The sequence below is a fragment of the Artemia sp. Qi Xiang Cuo genome, chromosome 10, assembly GCF_049724085.1.
Source record: "Artemia sp. Qi Xiang Cuo chromosome 10, ASM4972408v1, whole genome shotgun sequence".
In the NCBI taxonomy this organism is placed as follows: domain Eukaryota; kingdom Metazoa; phylum Arthropoda; class Branchiopoda; order Anostraca; family Artemiidae; genus Artemia; species Artemia sp. Qi Xiang Cuo.
Window position 1 is genome coordinate 14940999 of NC_142803.1, and position 13738 is coordinate 14954736.

Below are 13738 nucleotides of genomic sequence, written 5' to 3' on the forward strand. Positions count from 1 at the left end.
TATTGAATTTCCACTTGATTGAGCCTTTTTTGAAGTTTCTATGTCAACCGCCTTCAATAAAAACCTTATATGCACCAAAGGCATAACTTACACTCCTTGCCCCGAGGGTTGTCGGGGAGTGTCCTCCTCATAAAGATATTTTCTATCTGAAAATCAACTACGCAGAACAAAATGGCTATCTAAAAATTTTGATTGGATCTATTTAGGAGAATGATGGGTGTGGGGAGGCTAGTTGCCCTCCTATCACTTTCGACTATTAAAAAGGGCCCTAGCCACTCCAATTTCCAATCTAATGAGCCCTTTTCGAACTTTCTACGGTAACTCTTTCGATACGAAGTGCCCGGGTATGGAGAAAAACCAAAAAAAAAACATTGTACCGACATCGTTCTTTAATTAGGCAGCGCTAGCGCGCTGCCTATGATACAGGAAGCTATTACTCTTTTCTCTTTGAAATAACTTTAGTACGCAAAAACCCGTTTAGTGAGTCTTATACCCTGACGGAAAGTCAACACCCTCTATATTATTACGTCTTTTTATCTGTGGCTTCACTATGGATGACATCTTTTTTACCATAGAGGAAACCATTACCTCTTTTTTCTTTAGTTTCATCGTGGAAAATAAGAAAGTGTTGTATAGGGAGTCCAGGGTGTGTTTTACCATGACAGGAAATTGATACATTTTCCCCCTTTTTCTGTATGGATTCTCCTTTTTCTCTCTGGTTTCACTATGAAAAACAAGAATGTGTATAGGGAGTCAGGATGTCCGATAGCAAAAAAAAACTCAGGGTGCGTAGCCTGCTATTTTCTTGTAGATCACCTGCTATTTATCTGATTTAACCAACTTAGCATCTGCTCCCAAAGTTTTAACCTTCGTAAAATATCTAGAAACCTTAAAAACGTGTTTTAAGGTGATGTTTAATCCAACCTAAACAATTGATCTCCAGTCTTAATCGACCTATTTGGCTTAGAAATTCTATCCTTTTCATGATGCTGAATTAGCCATATTTAACATCAATTCATAGGAAAGAAAGCAAACACGCTATGTGAGTAAATATTTTCTCAGTCTTATTTTCAGATTGGAACTTAACTGGTAAAATAGTAATGAATATATAAAATGTCCTGGCGATAATAGATCATTCTTGGCTAGTTAAATAAGAGCCTCAGTGCATGTAGATTTAACTCGCATAAATGAGTATATTTATGTCAACGGTTGACGGCAAGAGGAAATAGTGCTTCCTTCCAACATTTAAAGCGTATACATGTGCAAATGATGAGCTGGCTGGATCTCAGAAGAATTAGCATTTTTTTGGTAAATTATTACAAGTTTCTGAAATATGAAATATTTGACAATTTTCTTCAACAAAGACAATTTTCGTAGTCTAGCCATCAATTAGCATATCAAGGCAGGTAATAAGAAACTCCAAAAATCGTAAAAAAGAAAAGAGAACTCAGACACAACAAGAAAATCAGTCAAACAAAAAAAATCAACCGAAACAAAAAGATTCAAATGAAGCAATAACCTAAACAGAACTTCTAGTTTGAAAAAAAAAACGGTAGATAGGCTACACACTAAAGGAAAAAATAGAAACTTCAAAAATCGTAAGAAAAACAGAACTCAGACACAACGAGAAAATCCGTCAAACAAAAAAAAAATGAACCCAAACAAAAAGATTCAAATGAAGCAATGCCCACAAAGGAAATTCTAGTTTGAAAACAAACGGTAGATACACCCCAACTGAAAAAATAAAAGTGTTTTTAACTTGAAAATACAACGTTAATCCTGCCTTTTACTGTGCTTTATCGTAGTTTCTGGACTAACTTTATTTGAATCCAGAATTAATGCTATTCTATTTCAGGGGACAGCATCATGGGCGTAGGCAGCATATTGTTAAGGGGGGGCAATCGATAGTGTGATGGAGTTTTATCAACTGCTTTTTCCAAACCATCTGCTTTTTCAGCCATATCTAATGAAAATTTGAAGGTCTCAGTGGGGCAGCTGCCCCCCCCCCTGCCCAAACCCCTCCCTACTTCCATGGAAAGAATGCTCTTTATGGTATTTTTTTGCATCCAGTGATTTTCTTTTCACTATTTAATGCATGAAATAACTCATAAGCCTTCAGTCGAAAACATATTACAGTCGCATTGTAAGATCTACTGTCTGACAAGAAAGTACATCCAAATTTTCAATCGGTTGTGCCAAATTATGGTCTCATTGTTTATTCAGGGTTTCGATTTTTGACTATTGATGTAAAGCTGACATTCAAATAAAGAACAAAAGTAATTCATACTTTTCTATAAATATAACTCAATTTATTTAAAATTGTGTTTGTAATTGGCTTTACTACTGTGTGGCTTCAGCATAGCAGATGTAAGAAAATGATCAGAGTAATCAAATCAGAACAAAGAGGACACTGGATGTTTTTGTTTCATATTACCTTTGCGCGAAATTTTTTACTTTGCTTATGTTTTTTTTTGTGTTTGACATGGTTTAGCTAATAGATAAAAGATCAGCCATAAAAGCTAATAGATGAAATTATGCATATTAAACATATCTTGTATTGGAGAAACATTCCCTGGCAAAACAAGTCTGACCCGTTAGAAAGTGCCCTTGGGTCTAACATTTCCCAGGTTCTTGCCCCTCAATTTAATTATAGCTAGAATTTCCCAAATGCCACAGAAATGTAGGAAATAAGGGGTTAATATTTCATTTTCATAGAAGATTAGCGTAATTTGAATTGCTACAAAGAGGGCCTTTCAAGTCAATCTGTTTTCTAGGCACTGCCAGGAAAAAAACTGTTGATGGCATTGGTATTGCTCTTTTTTCGAAGAATCTATGTTAAAATTTAAGTTTTAGTGCCAGGGCCTTTTATAATTATCAAACTTTTGGTTAACTCGGAGAAAAAATCAGCATAAAACAACTTAAGCTGTTCTGCTGGGCTTCACAGATGTGGGTAAGGCCCTCAGACATCACCCAGAAAATCGGTAAGGTCAAAATACCCATGAGATGCAATTGTTTTATTTTAGTATTGCCATTCAATGGGGAATGTGATTCGTTTTTTGTATCTGTTTTCTATGAATACTCTTCACAAAGCATTCTTCTAAATAATCATTTCAAAAGGAAAGTCACCGAATTACAAAAGGAAGGAATACCGTTAATTTTATGTGATAAGAGCTGAAGACACCATTTTCAAGAAACCTCTGGACCTTAGTCAAAGCTTTGTAAAGGTTGGTTTTCTCTTTCATTGGAAAGAAGTACAATGATTCTTTGATCTTATTTTAGGAGATGAATTCTTAGAGTACACTGAATTTCCTTAGTTTTGAAAATGACGAACTTTCTTAAACTAAAGGAAACAAAACAAATATTTAATTTATTTATTTTCTGTTAGCCTACAAATTGAAAGCTCTTCACCTCCTTAAAAGAACAAGTCGTCTAGGTTTTCTAAATTGAATAAAATTTAATTCGTTTTCTAAAAGAAGAAATATTTCTTCTTTCCTATACCCACCGATAACTATTCCTACGCGAGTGACAGATAGGTCTGCAACTCTAATTGATAATATAATTGTAGATAGAAAGCTATTTGAATGTTTGTATGCTTATGTTTTATTTACGAATAGATCGGACAATCTTTTTTTCATTAGTAAATTAAAGAATTCCTGTGCATGATAAATAAGAATGATCAGTTAAATAAGATCTTTCGCTTATAAAAAAAAATTTTCTGTGATTTAAAGATGCTAATCTTTAGGAAATTTAATATGAAAACGGGTGTGGGAGATTTTTCCCCAATATTTGAAGAAGAGAACCCATCGGTTGTGTATAATATTTTTATTGACACACTTACAAAGGTTTTAACCGAGACGAATCCTCTTACAAGACTTAAAAGGGCTAGGACAAAATTCCTTAGAAAACCAAGGATTATTCAGGCTATTATAAATTCTATAAACTGGAAAAATGAACTTTATAAAGTTTACTTGGATGAACCATCTATTATTAAATTTCAGCAATTTAAAACTTATACGAATATCTTAAATGGATTAAAAAAAAGTCTTAAAAAATGTATTTGCGAAATGAAGTTATGAGGCATATATGTGACATGAAAACAACCTGGAAAACCATTAATTCACTCTTGGGTCAAAAGAATAAAATAGAAATTATCAATAAGCTACAAACTAAAAGGGGACATTTGACAACTCAAATGATATTAGGAATTATTTACGTGTCTATTTTTCTAGTGACGGTGCAAAACTATGTGAAGACGCCCAGAAAAAAAAATGAAAAGGCTCACAAAATAATTTAGTCTGAAGTTCTAGTAAATACTCAATTGGCTTTTAATCCTTGCGATGTAAATGAAGTGGAAAAATTATCAGTAGAGTGTATTCAAGTTCAAGATGTGAGGATGGAATTTTCCGGAAGATTGTTAAATTGGTTCAGTCAATCACAACACCAATTCTATTTCATTGGATTAATCAATCAATGGAAAAGGGGATTTTCCACGAAGCTTTGAAGTTCTCTAAGATAATATCATTAACCAAAGGAGTTAAGAGATATGGTCCTTAAACACAAGACCCATTTCTATTTTCCTTTTTTCTAGAATATATGAAAACATAATTAGGTTTATGTTAAATGATTACGGTGAAAAAAAATTCTTATAAACATTCATTTTGGTTTCAGGAAAAAAACTATCAACAATAAAACTTGTTGATTGGGTAAATGAGTTGTTCAAATTGGGATTCCAGCTGCTTTATTCCTAGACTTAAAGAAAGCATTTGATACAATTGACAATAAACAATTATTACTTGACCTGGGTAAAATCGGTACGACTGGAAAGAGCTTCTAATGGTTTCAAATCTTACTTGGGGGGCCGGAAGCGAACCGGGAAGAAGGGGTGTTCAACTTCAGTAGCTAATGGAGTAACATGCAGACTACCTCAAGGGTCTATAGCCTACTGGGTCATTTTTAGTTTTTAATTCATCGTAGTAAGCAATATTTGTTAGAGCATTATTTATAAGTATAATACTTTTCGCAGATGATACTCTTTTATTCGCTGCTGCACCATCAGTTAACCCACTTTTTGGTAAAATGAAAAAAGGCATTTGTTCAGTTTAAAGAACCGGCAGATTTTAATAATTTGACATTAAATTATACCAAAACCAATTAGATTTATTTTAGCGGACATCTAGCATTGAAGCTAACTCAGAACTAATATTAAATGAAAATCAAATAAGTACAACTGTGCCCACTAACCAAGACACAGCAAGTGGCTACAACAAAGCAGTGTTTTTTTATATTCTTCTTAAAGTCAACGGCAGAAATTAACTCATAGCTGAGCTCATATGGAGTGTCGATGAGACTGGCATCCCGACATTTTTGAAACCCCTAAGAGTTGTGGCACCACCAGGAGTTAAACACGTACAGCGAACCTCTCTGCTGGGGTGGAGAAGATAAGATATTGATTTGCTTTGTCAAAGTAATAGGTGAACAGATCCCGCCAGTTTTTATTTCCCAGCGAAATAAACTCAAGCGTGAGGTGGTACGAGGAGGTCTTCCAGATTGCATTGGGATCGCACCTTCGTTGGTCTGGGTAAATGACAAAACTTTTTTGTTTGCCCTGGAACACTTATGGAAGCATTAGTGGTCTAGAAAAAAGTTTTCAATGTAAAAAGTGAAAATCCAACAGAGCAGAGCTCTGAGGACTGAAACAAATGTCCCAATCAGAAAATTGTATAGAATACAAGAAGAAACCAGATTTTGCCATGAAATTGTACAGTATGGCAACAAGCAGCTTTGCAAGCATGTAAGGGCTTAAACGTGTCAAAAGACGAAACCAATGAAAAATAGCAAAGAGGGCAAACTCTTGAGCCTGAAAACAAAATTCCAATTAGTAAAGTATTAAATTACAAGCGGAAAACGGATTTTGCCGAAAAATATTACATTATTGGGGATAGCCTGTGAAGACTCCAATGATTCAAATGAAAAACTTAATATGAGTAAAGTTGCAACAAAACAATAAAAAAGCTCATCAATTGAAAAGTATCAGCAAAACCTTAAGAAAGGAAAAAAAGTAAAATAAGGAAGACCCACGTGCAAAATACAAATTTCTATTTTAAATGGGATTGAAAAGCCAAATGAATAAATATATACCACAAATACTACAACTGCTTTTATCTTCTTCAGAATGTTTAATATAGAGCTATATCTAGTCCCTTCAAGAGAGGGAATAGGGGTAAAATTTCAAAAACATTTATTATTCTACATTGATGGAATTATAAGCAGAGATTTAAACCCTAAATTCCTTTTTTATCGAGCTTCAATGCTATGCCATAAGATTACTATGGTTTTAGGGGCCTTTTTAAGCAGATTTTTTATAGGGTCATTTTTTTCTTGACCTATGAATACTGCAACTACTAGCACCTATTACACTTGTGAATATGGCTGAATATGAAGTCTTGTTGATTGACTGCTTTGAAAAAAGGTAAACTATCAATAGCGGACATTATATGGAATTGCTGACTCAACTTTATACAGATATCAAGAAAGAACAGTCACACATGCAAAAGAAAAAACTCTTGTTTCACCAAGACACTGCCTCATGACCAAGGCGTTACCCATGATTTTTTTCCGGAGGGGGTTTTACTCAAAGATTTTTATTTTCGGGGGGGGGGGGCTTATACAAAGCAAACCTCAAAAAACGCATAAAAAAAATGCTTAAATACATTTTAACGAAACAAACAAACATTTCGGTGGGGGGGAGGGGGTTCCCCCCCCCCTTCCCCTCTCTGGGTACGGCCTTGCTCATGACACAATTCTATGATAAGTTACATGAATTACATTTTGAATTGCTCCCCATCCATCACAATCTCCACACTTGGTCCACAGCAACTCTCGACAAAGGTACTCGAGGGTGAAAAATTTGCCTAAAATTAGAAAGTGATAACAAAAACTGATGCTTATTTTCAGAGCAAAGACATATCACTTTATGAAAAAATAACACCAAGAAGGCAGAGAGGCATTGGAATGAACTTACCCCTCTTAAAAAGACAGTGCTGATGAAAAAATGGAAATTCTTAATATTGTTTTTCCTAGTTAGACCATAGGCCTACCGGGTGGTGTGTTTCTAGTTCATATCATATTCCTTGACTGTGATCTAGAATGAATAAACATTTTTTTGGTCCAGAATGAATGGTTGAGACATATTTCCAAGTATAATGGATTCTACCATGACGATTGTGCTCCCCCTCCCTCTAGTGAAGATATATATAGCCCTACACTATGCTGGTTTTATCATAAAGTAATTGGACCCATCCAGAAAAGGAGGTGGTTCCCTCCAGAATCTCGAGGGGGGTCCCCTCCAGAACCCCACCGCCGGAATTTTCCTACCATATGTAAAATCGAAGAGCCAAAGGAATAGTGTAACAAATCACAGTATAAAGCCATCTCATCCAATATATTAGACAGCAGGCCTTGTCCTTCTCGTTCCTTTTAAAGCTAATGTGCAAGTAAAGAGTGATTCTTAAACCCCAAAGAAACGCTAGAAATTTTCTTATATAAATCAAATAAATCCAATCCTTAGACTGTGCAAAAACAAGGAACTAATTTGTGAAGTACAATCGCTTACAAGACAATACGCTTTATTCTAAAGCACTAAAATTATGTGTCCCACCTTACACCAAGGTCATTAAATAATCAGAAATAGATAGCGCTGCATTCCCTGCAATGGAAAACTCACAACTTTCTTCTCTTATTAGCTATTGAATAGTTATATAATTTATATCAATAAATTATAATTAATAATTGAATAATTGAGTTAAAATATTAATCAAATGAAATCGAATATCATAGAGATATAGTTTTCACTCGTAATTTAATTGAAGAAGTATTTACAGATTATCTTCCAACTCAAAAATTCAATGGAATGAAGGAGCGTGTCGTTTTAGTACCACTTAGCAGAGACACAAAAATGGAAAAAGAAATAATAAATGTTCTTTAATTACCCGTACAATGCGACTAAAAATGAAGAATCTATGCACTCTTTCAGCTAGTTAAGGCTACATTTTGCAATATTGGGCCATTTTTCTAAGAAAACACACAAACATCGAAAAAAATGTTGAATGTTCCTTAGTAACCCTTGCAATGCGAGTAAAAATGAAGAAGTTTTCCTCTCTTTCAGCTAGTTAAGGCTAAGTTTTGTAAAAACGGGGCCATTTTTCTAAGAATTCATACAATAACAGAAAAATATACTAAATATCCCCCAATTACCCGTGATATAAGAATAAAATTGAATATTTTATCCTCTGTTTCAGGTAGTTAAGCCTAAGTTTTGCAAAGCTGGGTCATTTTTCTAAGAAAACGCACAGAAAGTAGAAAAATATACTAAATGTTCCTTAATTATCCGTGCAATATCAGAGGCAAGGCTATAGCGTTGCCTATAGTAAAGGCCATACGGCTCCAAAGTTTTATTATTATTATTATTATTATTTTTCCCAGAGGCACTTCATATGGAAGGGGTCGTCGTAGACACTTCAAAGGGGGCTCGTTCGAATGAAAATCGAGAGTTCTAGTGCCTTTTTTAAGGGTCAATAGTGATTGGAGGGCAACTGCCCCCACTCCCATCATTCCCCCAACACATATACTCAAAATTTTGAGACAGCCATTTTGTTCAGCGTAGTTGATTTCCACATAGAAAATATATTTTCGAGGAGGACACTCCCCCACAACCCTCAGGGCAAGGGTTTTAAGTTATGCCCTGGGGGCATATAAGGTTTTAACAGAAGGCGCTGTCGTAGAAACTTCAAAACAGGTTCATTCAATTGGAAGTTCAAAGGGCTAGTGCCCTTTTTAATATTCAAAAGTGATTGGAGGGCAATTAGCCCCCTCATGGACATCAATTCCCCAAACACATCCAATCGAAATTTTGAGATAGCCATTATGTTGAGCGTAGTTGATTTCCAGATAGAAAATATGTTTTTGAGGAGGACACTCCTCCACAACCCTCAGGGTAATGATTTTAAGTTATGCCCTGGGGGCATAGAAGGTTTCTATAGAATGCGTTGTCATAGAAACTTCAAAAAAGGCTCATTCGATTGGAAATTCAAAGGGATAGTGCCCTTTTTAATAGTCGAAAGATATTGGACGGCAACTAACCCCCCCACGCCCATCCTTGCCACAAACACATTTAATCAAAATTTTGAGATAGCCATTTTGTTCAGTGTAATCGATTTCCAGATGGAAAATATGTTTTTGAGGAGGACACTCCCCCACAACCCTCAGGGCAAGAATTTTAAGTTATGCCCTGGGGGCATATAAGGTTTTTATGCAAGGCGTTGCCGTAGAAACTTCAAAAATGGCTCTCTGGATTGGAAATTCAAAGGTCTAGTGCCCTTTTTAATAGTCGAAAGTGATTAGAGGGCAACTAGCCCCCCCCCACGCCCATCACTCCTCCAAACACATCGAATCAAAATTTCAAGATAGCCATTTTGCTCAGCGTAGTAGATCTCCAAATTATAAATATGTCTTTAAGGAGGTCATTCCCCCACAACCCTCAAGGTAAGGTTTTTAATTTTAGCCCTGGTGGTATATAAGGTTTTTATTGAAGGCTTAGTCGTGGGAAATTAAAAACAGGCTCAATTGATTGGAAAATCAAATGGATAGTGCCCTTTTTAATAGTCAAAAGTGATTTGAGGGCAACTAAGCCCCCTCTCACGCCCACCTTTTCAGCAAACACATCCAATCAAAATACACTCCCCCACAGTCTTCAGGGGCAAGGGTTGTAAGTTATGCCCGGGGGGCATATATGGTTCTTATGGAAGGAATACTCGTGAGATTTAGGAAAATCTAAGAAATGAAGGGAAAAGAAAGCTGAAAGTTTTCCCTTCATTTGTATTTGCTTGCCTAAGGGGTTTAAATAACTTAGGTGCTCACTATTCAAATTTATCTGCTAAGCAAAATAATCGACACAGAAAACAAACTGGAATTCTTTTGCGTTTTAAGTCATGTATTTCTCGAATTCATTCGACATTATTGTATTTTTTTTAATGTTATTTTTTTTAGTTATTCAAAAGCATTCTTAAAACAAAAGGAAGATTTTACTTTTAAAAATGATTAAAAATACAGGGAAAAGAAAATAGATGAATTTAAAAACGTTCTTGTTATCATCAGGGTGTTTTGACATTTTTTGGATTGTTCTTGGAAGACTCTATATAGTTGTATAATTAAAAAAAACAATTCCAAAAAAAGTAAAGAGCTGTATTAAACCAAAAAAGAGGAGATATAAAGTCAAATAAACTTCCAAGTTTAAAACTACCACAAATCATCACAAATAAATAAATGAAACCCAAACAAACAGAAATTAAAAAAGGATAACCGAGTCAAAATCAAAATGAGCAAAGTTAAAATGAGTAGGACTAACAACCCCCTTGCCTTCTCAATACCAGAACAAAATTTGCACTTCAGTGGCCTTGGATCTGGTGATACAAACAAAGACAAAATAATAAGCGATAATTTTGTTTAGATACTCACACAATGATAGACAGACAATGGAGTTTCAGTAAATAATTTGGCAAAAAAGGCATAAATTCAGTCTGATTACTCAAACAAGACTGTTTAAAAATAATTTTGCACTTTGTATATATATTTTTTCAAAATCGGGTCTTTGTTTTATTGACGTTTTGCTCAAGGTCCAAATAAGAATGCCAAAAGAAAGGTGGTTCCCAACTAACATTTTTGTCTCTTTAATTCTTTGTCTTGCATGCATTTTTTTTTTTTTGCATGCTAGTTGGTTGCAAATACATGGGTGTGGCTTTTAATTTATGTTTATTTAAAATGTTTGGGTTGGAAAATAGAATTTTATTGTGATTCTATTGTTTTGAGTTCAAGTTGCAAAGTAATAGATTTTTTCAAGAAGCCCAATTTTTTCAAGTTGCAGAGGAATGGAAGTTTTTCTTAGTTTTACTTTATGTTACATTTGCAGTTGATTAGAGATGTGTTGCATTTGATGATTTTGTTATATTTTTCAATGAATATTGTGACTAGAAACTATTTTTCCTATAGATGATGACTGCATGTTATCCAAAAATATTTTATTGAAACCTTATTGGTCATTTTTCCTATAGATGATGCCTGTATTTTATTTAAAAGATTTTGTTAAAATCTTGCTGTTAATAGTTTTGTGCAATCATCTCTAAGTATTAGATTTACTCATCCTTCACGCCTCTTATGTGAAGACCTAAGTACTTTTTATTTGTGCCAACTTCTGTAATGTATAAATAATCTACTTTTTTTCTAGTTAAATGGTGCAAAAATACCTGTAGGCATCTGAGAAATGAATATTTCAAGAAGGTTAATGCACAACAAAACAAAAGAAGTGGGGATGGTGGTGAAGATTTGGGATTTTCAAAGTGGCCTCACTTCAGGTCAATTCAATTTCTCTTGAAGCATCATAATCCCCAATGGTAAGATACATGGTCTTGATTTACTGTTTATACAGAGTAAGTATGTATAGGTATCTAAAAAGAGAACTTTTTATTACCTCAAAAAACATTCCTTTATATCCGTGTTATGGAGTGTTTTATTTAAATTAATTATTGAACACAATAATAATCCACCCTAAAAGCAAAGCTTTTTTATGTGGTGGAGAAGACTTCAATAAAATAACATAAAATTAAAAAGGTAAAAAATATGGGTTATTTATTACTCCAGTCCAAACATTGCGGTTTTAGAAAAGGTAGAGGATGTGTCAACCAAATTTTCACTCTTAGGTTAATAATTGAGAAGTGCCTGAGTTTTCAAACACCTTTGTTCCTCAGTTTTATTGATTATGAGCAAGCGTTTGATTCTCTTGATAGAAGAGCTTTAGTAAAGGTTTTATCCTTGTATGGTATACAGACAAATACATTAAAGTGATTAGTGCTATGTACGAGAATAACACTGCTGCGGTTAAGGTAGGAAATGAGGTTAGCAGCTGGTTTTGTATTAAATCAAGAGTTAAGTAGTTATGAACTTGCCTCCGCTGTGTTAATATGTAATTGGTGTTTTCACTCTTGGTATTTTCCAGTCGAAATTCTCCGTGTGTAATTTGAACATTTACAGACCGTGCATGTCCCTGGACTTTCCTAAGTGATATTAGTGACCTTGGTTCTTGATAATTGGATTATAGGATTTGAATTATAGTGCTGAACAGTGAAAGAAATAAGAGGTGAGTTTTTTAGTTCCAAATAGCTCATGTCTGACACAAAGGAGCCTCCTGAAAAAGACATAGATGTCTCACCTTTCCTGCCGTCGAAAAGAAACTTCACTGGAACCCCCCCCCCAGCTCCTATGTCTAAATCGACCACACATCTTAAGGGATACAAGCCCTAAACATCCTTCAAGCTAAAAGTACCGGTGAAACCCCTGGCAAAAAAAGAAAAAATGATGCAATTAGATCACCCCCTGAGGAACCCCAATCCGAGATTTTATCATTCCCTGATGATTCCCAACCAATTGAATCGTTACCTAGCTCTTTAGATCAGCCATACTATTACATTGTGACCATCAAGAAAACCAATTGTCAACCCTTTACTAGAGATCGGTTAATGGATATTAGAAAGCCTATATTTTTATTAGCTAACTCAACTTTTGAAGTAGTTTTCCTAAAAGACGGTCTGATAGATCTTTATTTTACCTCTCACAAGGCCGCAGATTCAGTCCTTTCAAGGTCCAAGGAATTAATCGTTGAGGGTTCCAAAATCTTTGCCACTTCAAAAGAAGTAGAAACGTCCAATAAATACGTGGTTTATGGTGTTGACACCGGTATACCAATAGAAGAATTTACATCTGAACTAATTGATTCTTCAGGTCATCCGGTCCAATCAACAACAGCCACAAGAATCAGCTTGAAAATGATGGTAATCTTGTACCCAGTCGCTCAGTGCTTATTGTATGCAAAAATGAGTTGCAAAGAGAAGTTTTCTGTATGGTATGGCCCTTCGCCATAAGTCCTATAAACCTAAGCCCCTACAATGTGCAATTTGCCTAGCTCATGGTCATACCAAAAACAATTGTAAACAGTCACTCCAATCATGTCGAAAATGTGGTAAACCTAGCCACCTTACAGAAATTTGCACCGAGAAAGACGCCTACTGTAAAAATTTTGATAAGAAGGGGCACACGGCACTTGAGAAGTAACATTGTTCGACCTACCACAACAGTGCCAAGATCCTCCGAACCTCTGTGATATTGAACTTGCCCTACTCCATCGTAGCCGCGACAATCCCTAGACAACCAACTCAAGTCGACCCTTAAATAGCCAAACTGAAGTTTTATAGAACCAGAGGAAAAAGGTCCCACCCCAAATAGATAAAGGCTTCTCATTTACCCAATGGTCCACTCAATTTCCTCAACTTGAGGCCAAATCGCAGCCTTCCTCTTCCCAACTTCCAGTTTTATCACATCCACAAGTTATTCATCATCGCAATCAAGAATGGCAAAGGTTAGCCACATACCTCGCAGTTTTCCATCTTATCGAGGTTGGCATTGAACCAGTTGAACTAAAAAATATCCTTAAAAAAGGGTCATTACTACGTTCCTAGGAGAGGAAATCTGGCAAAAAGCTACGGTTTAACTTTTATCCTTCAAAGAAGGCATGGAATGCCATTCTAGCTCAACATTTTCTACGATCCCAACTGTTACGAAGTCCCCTAGAAATTTGAAAGAATCACCAGCACTTGAAACGATGGTAGAAGCACCAAGCCATAGCAAAACAAAA

The 13738-nt window shown here is 35.2% G+C and overlaps 1 pseudogene; it reads left to right on the forward strand.

The window, feature by feature from the left end:
• Positions 1-12566: 12566 nt before the first annotated feature.
• Positions 12567-13738, forward strand: part of LOC148947505 (uncharacterized) — a 75501-nt pseudogene continuing 74329 nt past the window's right edge.